The sequence below is a fragment of the Octopus bimaculoides genome, unplaced genomic scaffold (genome assembly GCF_046866305.1).
Source record: "Octopus bimaculoides isolate indiv1 unplaced genomic scaffold, ASM4686630v1 contig180, whole genome shotgun sequence".
Taxonomy (NCBI): domain Eukaryota; kingdom Metazoa; phylum Mollusca; class Cephalopoda; order Octopoda; family Octopodidae; genus Octopus; species Octopus bimaculoides.
In genome coordinates this window covers 42,501-55,000 of record NW_028315430.1, presented here as the reverse complement: position 1 = coordinate 55,000, position 12,500 = coordinate 42,501, and the positions used below count along the sequence as shown (strand labels likewise).

General features: G+C 40.2%; 2 long non-coding RNA genes across 4 annotated transcripts; one reads left to right on the top strand and one right to left on the bottom strand.

Moving 5' to 3' along the window:
- Positions 1-257: 257 nt before the first annotated feature.
- Positions 258-3,412, bottom strand: LOC149129033 (uncharacterized). Its single transcript, XR_016240546.1, has 2 exons — positions 2,787-3,412; positions 258-2,701 (listed from the first exon to the last, which is right to left on the bottom strand). It is a non-coding gene; the product is annotated as an uncharacterized LOC149129033 (long non-coding RNA).
- A 502-nt stretch (positions 3,413-3,914) lies between these two features.
- Positions 3,915-8,052, top strand: LOC149129032 (uncharacterized). 3 transcript variants are annotated; one of them, XR_016240544.1, is made up of 3 exons: positions 3,915-4,089; positions 5,206-5,326; positions 6,685-8,052. It is a non-coding gene; the product is annotated as an uncharacterized LOC149129032 (long non-coding RNA). The 3 variants fall into 3 exon arrangements; XR_016240545.1 differs by lacking the exon at positions 3,915-4,089 and adding an exon at positions 4,197-4,885; XR_016240543.1 differs by lacking the exon at positions 3,915-4,089 and having other exon boundaries at positions 4,961-5,326.
- The last annotated feature ends 4,448 nt before the right edge of the window (positions 8,053-12,500 follow it).

Here is a 12,500-nt window from a genome sequence, read left to right as displayed (position 1 = left end):
CAGAATGACACATTAGTCAAGTAGGGAGCAGTAATAAGAAAAGGAATGACAAAGGAAGGAGCAATCATCCTAGAAAGTTCAGAAGATGATCGTGTATTCCTTTCTCATCTCTTCTCTTCTACATATATATATATATATATATATATGTTTGTATGTCTGTGTTTGTCCCCCACACCATCGCTTGACAACCGATGCACACATTTACGTCTCCGTAACTTAGCGGTTCGGCAAAAAGAGATCGATAGAATAAGTACTAGGCTTACAAAGAATAAGTCCTGGGGTCGATTTGATTCGACTAAAGGCGGTGCCCCAGCATGGCCGCAGTCAAATGACTGAAACAAGTAAAAGAGTAAAAGAGTAAAAGAATACATGTACACACACACACACACACACATGCACACACACACATGCACAAACACACATATAGCTACAGACACATGCAAATTTAGGGATTGGAACAGGTACAAATCCCAGTAACATATGTCTCCCAGCTAGCAGAACCTTATTCTCTTGCAAGTTAATTTGAGATATTTTGACAACAATGTAACCTTCATTTAACTAAGGTGTATTCACCCTTATCAGTAGCTAGTGGAGTACCCCTCGTTAGGCTAATTACTATTTCTGAGGTTCTGCTGGTGATTTTATCTCCTCTGTTCCCTAATTTTGGAAAACATTTACAATAAACCACTAATGTTCTTCAAAGTTGCTTTTTATACTTTCTACTCTGGACTGCTTGAAGCTTACTCACTTCCTACACCTTGATCCTGAGATCTTGCACTTAAATATATACACATATATATATTTACATATATCAATATCTCTCTATCTATCAATCTAATACAACAGCAAGACTCATCGGCAAGACTCCCATCGGCACCGACTATTTAAGCAGGAGAATTAAGACATTCGCTCTCTTTCTTCTTTCCCATTTCCTCTCACGCTTTTACATAGTGTTGGTGTATTTGTTGATTGTGTGAGGAGGGGTCGACTGTCTTGTGCTTTCTCTCCGCCTTAAGCAGGATCAGCAATGCCAACAGTAAGGAACATGTTCTATTCAGACCTTAGGGGGTCCAAATTGTCCTGTTCGGAGGAGGGGCTCGTACGAGCAGTTGATAGGATGGACAAGTGTTTAAGGAAGAAGAAAGATTTGCTGAAGTGACAGAAGTCACAAAAAAGGAGGTGGACCTGACAAACATGGAGAAATATGAGGAGATGGCACGTAGGATCGGTGGTGATGCTAAGTTGTCCCTACTCCAGAAAGTATTGGAAAATATGGGTAAGAAAACGGTAAATATATAAGGTGTACTCAGTGGAAGAAAGGAAAATTGAAAATGTTGAGGCAGAGGAAGCAGATTTGGAACAATTGTGGTTCAAGAAGGCAGGAAAAGCAAAAGAATATGCTGTAACCACAGTAACCTACATATCTTGGAAGAAGGACTTCCAGGATTAGGGTGGAGAGAATCCCACCAGAAACAGATGTGGCTTGGGTTGTGGCGGCTGTTCTTCTCGGAAGTAAAGAAGAAATAGCCGTCCTGCAGGCCACGAAAACAGAAAATTCTGTATGGAAAGAGCAAACATTGGACCTGATCATATTGGGTATTGGCAGAACCACTGAAAATATGGTGGAAACGGTGACCATTGGAGACGTAGTGTTGAGAGTGGGGGTGGAGGGCAGAACCCCTCGTTGCTTTAAATGTGGCTAAAAAAGGCCTCTGCAGAAGCAGAGAAGTCAGGAAGAAGTTAGAAAGGGGCCGGAGAAGGTGCAACAGGAAGAAAAGAGAAACAAAGAACAGTGGATGGTAGCTGAAGGAAGAGGAAGAAAGGACAGATTGAATTAGAACCCCAAGCCATACACCCCGCCCCACCCCACCTTCTCAGACACCCCCTCCGCCCATTCCCCTCCGATACAAAGCAAGAGAAAAAAAACAAATACAAAAAAACACAAGGCTCAACAGGCTCCCCCCCTCCCACTGGAAATTGTTTCGCGCGTGTTTGAAAGGCGTAGACCAGGAAGGGATCCAGAAGAGAACAAAATGGAGAACTGCAAGATTTGTGCATGTCGATGGATGGACAAAACACTCAGGTGTCCGAAAGCCAAAAAAACGACGAAATATTGAGATTGAGGAGGGGTTATAAGTGTTGGAAGGTGAAATGTGATTTAAAGACGATATCAGACAATATAAAGTACGACGAACTGACAGAGAGATACTCCACAGCCATTACAAGCCTTCAATTCCATTACAACTTTCTCTCTCTCTCTCTCGAGCTATAGAAAGACGAATACACACGTTATATACCTACAGACATCTATATAAACACACATGTAATAATAAACTGACACGTTTCCGAAGAAACCTTTCACTAAAAAACACATTTTCGAAGGTGAGGGGCGTGACTGCATCCGCCCCCTTTTTCTTTAAACATGTTTTATAAATGACATTTGGCAGAAATACGTTTGAAAACAATAATAAACGAATGCTGAAATTATAAAAATTAGTAGTACCGAAGTCTGAACAAAAGCAAAAGCATGTTAGTGTTTTGTTTTGTCTTTTTTGAAACAAGCGAAAGCCAATTAAAAGGAAATCTCTTTGCCTTACCTTGTTCGAAAATGTCTGCGATTCAGCAGAAGACATCAGCTGTGAAATGGTTTTGGCTTCTTTTGCAAGAATTTTTCAGCGAATAACTTGTATTTTTCGATTTTCTGGAGATAGAAGGACAGAATAAAGGGTGAATTTTGTGGTTTATGCTTTGTCGGGTGTTGAACGAGAGAAATGTTTGAAATTTACCCCTTTTTTTTCCCACACATTCCAATTCACCGCCGTTAATTGGCGAACACACCTGCTATCGCGCACGCGCACGCGAGTCGTGACTAGTCGATCCTACAATAACAATCTATTGCCAATGCATGTATGCACAAAACATGCAGGACGGTTTGTTTTGGGTTTTTTGAACAAAGTAAATAAAACACATTGTAAACAAAACGCAAACACCCTCATACATGTTTTGTGCGTGGCGCACGCGCGCTAGGTAGTCGTAGGATCCACTAGTCACGTCTCGCATGCGCGGATGCGCGCCCTGGATCCAATCTTCTTGAATCGTACCTTGATATTATGTTTTCATTTCAAAATAAAACCAACAAAAATAATCTCCCATAATCTTTACCTCCGCTGATTTTTACATGCCCCGATGACCGATCTAAGAAATTTGGGGAACGATTTACCGTCTGGTGAATGGAACCGAGTATATGCAGATTCCAATAGCTTGCCAAATTGTCAGTCATAAATTTTCTGCAAGAACGTTTTGTCTGATAACATTCTCCAACATCTCTGCACTCCTATCGAGTAGACGTTGAAGAAATCCTTTTTCTGGTTGTGGTGTCATAACATCCAACAACCCAAGTTTTGCGACTCAAGTGAGATCGCTGCCAGTGCCCCTGGACTGGCTCTTGTGCGGGTGGCACATAAAAGACACCATTTTGAGCGTGGCCGTTGCCAGTACCGCCTGACTGGCCTTCGTGCGGGTGACACGTAAAAGCACCTACTACACTCTCTGAGTGGTTGGCTTAAGAAAGGGCATCCAGCTGTAGAAACTCTGCCAAATTAGATTGGAGCTTGGTGTTGCCATCCGGTTTCACCAGTCCTCAGTCAAATCGTCCAACCCATGCCAGCATGGAAAGCGGACGTTAAACGATGATGATGATGATGATGATTGAATGTGTGCAAGCAGACGGTTTTTTCATTGGCAATATGTTTTGTTTTCAGATAATCTATAATGTTCTCTGGTGCAAAGTACAATAAAAGTTGCAATCTGGGTGCACTCAATGTAAAATAAATTCGGAAAAATAGCAACAACTGCTTCTTTTTAAAGGGTACAAATATTGGGAAGAAGATGATGATGAGTGTTGCTGATGTGATGTTCACACACACACACACACACACACACACGTAGATAAACCTAGACGAAGTCCCAGTTTGGAAGTATGTTTAAAGCTTTTAGAAGACGTATGACGGAGAATTATTCAATATCGTGTTTGCTTCTATAAGAATCGCTTACTTTAAAGCGAAAAAACAAGACCAACGTATACAACAGGTGTGTAGAACCTGCTGTTTCGCTTGTTTTAGCCGTTCATAAGTGATCTATAAGTAAACATTTCATACAACGACCATGACGATGTCACCTTTTCTATCCAAGTATCGACCTTCAAAGGCATCCATCATCACCTTCATTCACTCTATCTCTCGGCCTTTCTCTCTCTCATACGTGCGCGCACCGACACAAAAGCCTAATTTTGCTCTAACATCATGGTTCTATGCAACTGTTGCAATATCACTCTTTATGAAGGAGTTTTTCCGTTTCCATTACATTTTTCCTGGAACACGGTATCCTGCCGTTTACCCACATTTGTCTTCCTCGAATCACACCCTACTCTCTTATCTATGTATATATGTATGTATGATCCAATGGAGACCTCTACATAGTAGCCAGACCTGGTAGAAATAGCACCCAAATCTCCCTCAAATCGCACCTTACTGTTTTACCTATGTACACATGTATATACTAGCTGGGGCGTACACTGTAATTCCTGGGGAAGCAGGGCTTATCCCTTGGTTCCGTTCTCATAATTGTTTCGCTAATCCAGTAACAACAATACAAAGTATGTAGCCCTTAAAACGGTTTCTGTGCATTTACAGAGAATACTGAAGTGTCTTACACAGGATCTTGTTGTTAGGAATTCCTAATAAGTTATGAATACCCAAATTGTGAAGTCAGTCATGTAATACCATGAAATTAGTTACCCGATAGTAAGAGTTCACATAAAGTAGCGCCGAAAAGGGCTGTAATACGTTCCCAGAGTATATAGAACATAGGGGAAAATACTAATAAGGTATGTATACTAAAATCATGAAGCATGTTACGTAATAACAGGCTAATCAGATATGAGATAATAACAAGTCAAAGTAAATAATTGTGAAAAAAGCTTTTGTGTGTTCCCAGAGAATATTACCCTCAGCAGCGCTAATGTTGGTATATTCGTGAATAAGTCACTAACCGAAATAAGGGGATCTCTTGTTTAGGAAAATACTATTTACTCGTTTAAGCGATACCCTACTGATTTTACCCTTTTTACACCTGTTACCTCTTTTTTCTCTTAATATTTTTCTCGTTTTGTTTTTCTTTTTTCTCTCCTACCCTTAACCCCAACAGCTGTAGGATGCAGCCCCACCCACAACAAGGTTACATTACAAGAGTGGATGGACCCTATCGACTGTGACATGGAGGTGCAGACGGTGTGTAGCCAGCTGATAGCCCGACAGACACAACTCCAGTGAGTATCTTTACTTTGTAAAGAGGGAGGGGTTGATCAGAGAAAGACAGGGCAGAGCCCGAGGCCCTTTCCATTGTCACCAAGACAGGTGGCAGTGGAAGAGAAACAGCAAGGTATCAACTGACCCTAATAGCCCTTGCCCAAATATTTGCAATGCCATCTACAACATAGGCCTTTGTTGAGTATGAACATGGTTACAGCATCAGCGGTGGCTCTCCCGGAACAGCTGTCAACGCAAAACTATTATAGAACGTTTTATATTTTATTCTTTTTCTTCTTTCAGTCATTTGACTCCACCCAAGCTGGAGCACTGCCTTGGAGAATTTTTAGTTGAATCAAATTGACCTCAATACTTGTTTTTTGTTCTTGTAAACCTGGTATATATATATATATATATATATATATATATATATATATATTTCGTTTTTGGATATATATATATATTATATGTGTGTGTGTGTATACACACATATATTTAATTCACAATATATAACCCCAAATTAAACGTATTCCAAACGAACAGGACCAACAAAGACAATTAAAGGAGAAACTAACACTTGGAAAACATGAAGACAGAAATAGAACTGCTTAAGTTTAGAGCCCTGAGCAATGAAGAAAAATTGAAGAACATAGATGAGGAAATCTACAACGAATTAAAGAAACATTGAGATGGTCAACGCTTGGAAAGTGTCTTTAAACTGTGGCAAACAACTTGTGAAGCTGAAGAAACAAACTCGCTACAAGGCTGGCAAAGACAAAGCAATTTGTTTATTAACTACGAAACACAGTTCATCGTAGAATAGGCATCGGATAAGCCCTTGCTGAAGGAAAATAAAGCAAAAACATACACAGAAATGAACCCAGGCTTATCGAACACAAACCAGAGACGGACAAGGGGAGGCAACTCCACCGACATTACATCCCCCAAATAACTTAAACAATCAGAAAATCTGGACGGAATCTTCATGGCATTCAAGTAATCCTGTGGAGCTCCTAGAAAAGCTCCTTAATGCATCGTTCTACAAAACACATAGAATATATAGGAGAAGAGAAAACAACAAGGAGTGTATATTTATTTCTCAGTCTATAGAATAATATAAATTATTTACATGCTTTTAAGTTAGAAAATAATTTGTCAAGATATTGGAATTTTGTTATTAAATAAAATTTCATCAAACTGTTTCTGTCATTTATGACTTTGTGTGTGTGTGTGTGTGTGTGTGTGTGTGTGTGTGTGTGTGTGTGTGTGTAGAAAGGTTTATGTTCTTTGTTTTTTTTGGTTTTTGGCACGTAATTCATTGTTTTTTATTTTCTATATTAATTTTCTGCTTTTCTCTCTCTCTCTCTCCATTTTCCAGACATATCATTCAAGACACTGAGGAAAAACCACAAGTGGGGAAGCAAGCTTCAAACAGGCAAGGGGCAGGTCCAGCCCCTCGCAAGTTGAATAAAAATATGGCCAAACAGCTTCTTGAGATCTCGGAACAACTACGACTGATGTAGCAGGCGATAGATGAGCCATCGAAGGACTCTAAATAGTTATTGTGATAAGGAGAGGGGGTTGTGGTGGGAATGGGGTGACAGTGATGGTGGAGCAGTGGGGGGGTCGGAGGAGAGAGAATTTGCCACTCTCACTCTTTTCATTGCTCACCACAAACTTCACAATCAAACCTCTTGTGCCTATACTTGTGTGTGTGTATGTGTGTGTGTGTGTCCATATATATGTATATACATACATACATATATATATATATATATATATATATATATATATATACACACACACATACATCTACACACACATTCATACACACATATATATAAATACTTATATATATATATATATGTATATATATATATAAGTTTTAAGAAAGAGAATGGGTTGAGCAACACATCTTTTGGCATAATGCTACAATTGTTTCATTTTTTTACCAGAAAATCATTGCTGAAATATTACTATATATAATATATGAAATAATAGATTGAATCAGTATTAATCCAGTAATATTGACAAATGGCAAGTCTTCTCTGTCCATTCTCTTTGTTAATATTTATATTTATATAAAGCTTATTGGTACTTTATGGATTACAGATGCATGTTGAGCGATACGATCAATATTCCCTGTAAAATGTTATCTGATAGCCAATACCTGTAGACAGGCTTTATAAAGCAAACTACAAAGTCAATACCCCAATTGAATTTATATATTTTTATGTGTGTGTGTATATATATATATATATATATATATATATATATATATATATATACATGTGTGTGTGAGTGTATATATATATATAGATTGATATAGATATATATGATGATAGATATATATATATATACATACACACACACTTACCTGTATGTGTACATATACATTCGCATGTATATTTGAACGAAATCAGAATCCATTAGGTTTTGGTACAGTGACTATTATTGTTATTATTATTAACGTTGTTGTTGTTGTTGTTGTCACAAATATTGTTAGAACCGGTGTAATGAAAATTTTATTGTTTTCCGTGTTTCTGCCCCCAGGATTCCTTTCTCATCAGGGCAACTGCTTCCTGTGTCATTGCCCCTCCTCTTCTCCATCTCTTCCACCTTCTCTCTCCCTCTCTCTCTCCTCTCACCACAATGTTTTCAAATATTTCTTCCCCCCCCACACACACACACAATCAATCGTATTTATATACACACATGCACATGGCTGAGCGGTAAGACGTTTGCTTCCCAACCACATAGTTCCAGGTTCAGTCCCAATACATGGCACTTTGGTCAAATGTCTTCTACTGTAGCCTTAGACCAACCAGATCTTTGTAAGCGGATTTGGTAGGCAAAAACTGAAATACGCCCATCATGTATGTATATATATATATATATATATATATGTGTATATATATATATATATATGTGTATATATATGTATATATATTTCGTTTTTGGATTTGGTTTGCAGGATTTCTTTATGGGATTTCGTGTGTTGAAGCATATTCTTTTGTGTCAGGGGAGAGTCATTTTCTTATTGTGCCTTAAAATAGATATTTGTGTCGAGAGGAAACTCAATGACAATCAAATTTATCAGATTATTGTAGATAAGCAACAACTCTAGAAAAACTGTCAAAATTCTATGTTCTTACAATAAATTGATTGCAAGTATTTAAGAATGTAGACAACATAATTTCATCTTTTATATGCATCAATACATGTGTAAAATAAGTTTCATACCTATGTACATTTTTCCATCGTAGCATGGTTTTGAAAAGTAAAAGGTTTAACAGTTGGATAACCTTACTGTGACTAATTCTGGGTTTTCTACTAAAGGGTTTCTTTTTGTTTATGTCTTTTAGAGTGCAGTTCTAACAAATTATTCATTTGTACACAAACACGACAAAAGTAAATAGACACCCATAACACCTCGTCTTGTGGTTATTTTAATTTGAGCTTTATCTTTTTTTATTAATTGACATTTGTATGTTTCGTGTTCTAAATGACTGTTTAATCATGCCATGTACAAAAGAAGCCTTGGAACTGTCCGAATTACAAAGAGGCCATATACTGGGTCAATTTCAAGGTTGACTTAGCCTAAAACCACAGAAAAACCTGGTGATTCCACTTTCTACAGTTAATAAAGTAATTGTTCAATTCCCCAGATGAAGAAGTAGTCCATATCGCCTTGCCCAGGTCAACTAAGGCCCTCTGACAGAACCCTTTGCTTTGTTAAGAGAAGTGTGGAAGATAATCCTCATTGCAAGGCCTCTGACAGAGCAGAACAAGTTGATGTCAGTCCCAGAATAGCTGACAGGTATCTCTGCAAAATTGGCTATTATGGCAGAGAAGCGAGAAGGAAGACACTGCTTCAACCAGCCAATATCAAATGGAGAAACGATTGGACAAGTGAGAGGGTAGAGAGGCCACTAACACTTTGGGACACTGTCATATTCTCTGATGTGTCCAGATTTGCTGTATTTTCTGACACTGGTCGAGTGTGGGTCTGGAGACTCTGTCACCAAACTTTTCATGTGAATAGATTGCAGCCAACAATGAAACTTGTGATGGTCTGGAGAGCAATCTGGAGCAATGGTCAATCAAAAATGGTGGAGAGTAAGGGATACATAAACTCAAATAATTATGTGTCCATATTGTAGAAAGAACTTTTTCCTATCTCCTCCAGTGGTGAAATGATTAAAGAACACTATTTATGGAAGATAGAGCTTTCTTGCACAGCTAAAAAGACCCAAGATTAGTAGGAAGAGAATGGCCTTAAAAAGCTTCCATGGCTAAGCCAGTTACCAGATATGAACCCTACTGAACACCTCTGAGGCATGATGGACAAGACACTTCCTAAAAATAAAAAGAAAGCATCTTTAAAGCCAGATCTTTTGATATTACTGCATGAAACTTGGCAAGAAAATCCTTAAGAAAATATTCATGTAGCCTAGTCACCTGTATTGTTAAAGCTGTTAGATCAGGTTATGAAAGTTACGGAGAGGGTCATAGCCCAACTAATTAGGGAGCGAATCAATTTAGATGAGATACAGTTTGGTTCCGTGCCAGGTAATAGCACCAGTGATACCATATTTCTAGTAAGACAGCTGCAGGAGAAATACCTAACCAAGGATAAACCTCTGTACCTGGCTTTCGTTGACATGGAGAAAGCCTTTGACAGGGTCCCCCGATCCCTTATCTGGTGGTCAATGAGGAAACTTGGGATAGAAGAATGGTTAGTGAGAGCTGTGCGAGCCATGTACAGAGATGCTGCCAGTAAGGTGAGAGTTGGAAATGAGTACAGCAATGAATTCAGGGTAGAGATAAGGGTCCACCAAGGTTCCGTCCTCAGCCCCCTCCTATTTACCATAGTCCTCCAGGCGATCACAGAGGAATTCAAGACAGGTTGCCCCTGGGAGTTCCTCTATGCTGATGACCTTGCACTAATTGCGGAGTCACTATCAGAACTAGAGGAGAAGTTTCAGGTGTGGAAGCAAGGACTAGAATCGAAGGGCTTTAGAGTCAACCTAGCTAAAACCAAAATCCTAATAAGTAGGAAGGTAGAGAAAACAAAAACCCCTTCAGGTAGATGGCCCTGCTCAGTATGTAGAAAAGGAGTAGGTAGTAACTCTATAAGATGTACCCGGTGCAAGCTATGGACACATAAGAGGTGCAGCAATATCAAAGGCAGGTTAACTAGCAAGTTAGTTTTTGTATGTGGCAGATGTTCAGGTGCAATAAACACTGTAAACAAACAGGAAACAACTTCTATCTCATTCCAGGGTGAAAAGCTAGAGGTAGTCGATAGCTTCTGCTATCTGGGTGACCAAGTTAGTAGTAGGGGTGGGTGCGCTGAAAGTGTAGCTGCTAGAATAAGAATAGCCTGGGCAAAGTTTAGAGAGCCCTTACCTCTGCTGACGACAAAGGGACTCTCACTCAGAGTAAAAGGCACACTGTATGACGCATGTGTACGAACAACCATGCTACATGGCAGTGAAACATGGGCTGTGACTGCTGAGGACATGCGTAAGCTCACAAGGAATGAAGCCAGTATGCTCCGTTGGATGTGTAATATCAGTGTGCATACCCGTCAGAGTGTAAGTATTTTGAGAGAAAAGCTGAACATAAGAAGCATCAGTTGTGGTGTGCAAGAGAGACGATTGCGCTGGTATGGACATATGGTGAGGATGGATGAGGATAGCTGCATGAAAAGGTTCCACACCCTAACAGATGAGGGAATCCATGGAAGAGGAAGACCTGGGCTGAGGTGGTGAGGCAAGACCTTCGAACATTGGGCCTCAGCGAGGCTATGACTACTGACCGAGACCTTTGGAAATATGCTGTGCGTGAGAAGACCCGGCAAGCCAAGTGAGATCGCTGCCAGTGCCCCTGGTTTGGCTCTTGTGCAGGTGGCACGTAAGATGCAACATTTTGAGCGTAGCCGTTGCCAGTACCGCCTGATTGGCCATCATAGGATTTTCGAGCGAGATCGTTGCCAGGGTCCCTTGACTGGCTCTTGTGCGGGTGGCACATAAGATGCACCATTTTGAGCGTGGCCGTTGCCAGTACCGCCTGACTGGCCTTCATGCGGGTTACACGTAAAATCACGCACTACACTCTCTGAGTGGTTGGCGTTAGGAAGGGCATGCAGCTGTAGAAACTTTGCCAAATTAGATTGGAGCCTGGTGTTGCCATCCGGTTTTACCAGTCCTCAGTCAAATCGTCCAACCCATGCTAGCATGGAAAGCGGATGTTAAACGATGATGATGATAATGTATGAGCCAATGAATGAGGCCTCTACATGGTAGCTAGACCTTCTAGAAATAGCAGCCAAATCTCCCTCAAATCATACCCTACTCTCTTATCTATGTATACATGTATGAGGGAGGTCTCTACATGGTAGCTAGACCTGCTAGAAATAGCAGCCAAATCTCCCTCAAATCATACCCTACTCTCTTATCTATGTATACATGTATGAGCCAATGAGGGGGGCCTCAACATGGTAGCTGGACCTGCTAGAAATAGCAGCCAAATCTCCCTCAAATCATACCCTACTCTCTTATCTATGTATATATGTATGAGCCAATGAGGGAGACCTCTACATGGTAGCTAGACCTGCTAGAAATAGCAACCAAATCTCCTTCAAATCATGCCTTACTCTCTTATATATGTATATATGTATGTATTGGGATTGTACCAATCTGCCAGAAGGGAAGCTAGGCGACAGGTTTATTTAGCCAGAGGGGAAGCAGATAAGAAAAGATTTGCCAATGTTCTGCGCCGTGAGGACCAAAGACTCGAGGTATTTCGTGTTGCAAGACAGTGTAGGAGAGAGAATAGTGATGTTGTAGGAGAGAAATGTGTTCGCATGGATGATGGTACGCTTGCACTAAATGAGGCTGCAAAGAAAGAGGTCTGGAGATGCCACTACGATAGATTGCTTAATAAAGAGAATGAATGGGAGGAAGAGAGCCTGCCGTATGTCGACCCAACAGAGGGACCAGCTATCCGAGTTGATACTACCAGGGTAGATAAAGCAATTAAGAGTATGAAGACGGGGAAAGCCCCAGGCCCATCACGAATCACTGCAGAGATGCTCAAAATATCTGGCAGTGTTGGCTACAGCCTAGTCACCCGTATTACGAACCAGGTGATACACGAAGGAGTCATACCCAATGACTGGTGTAGCAG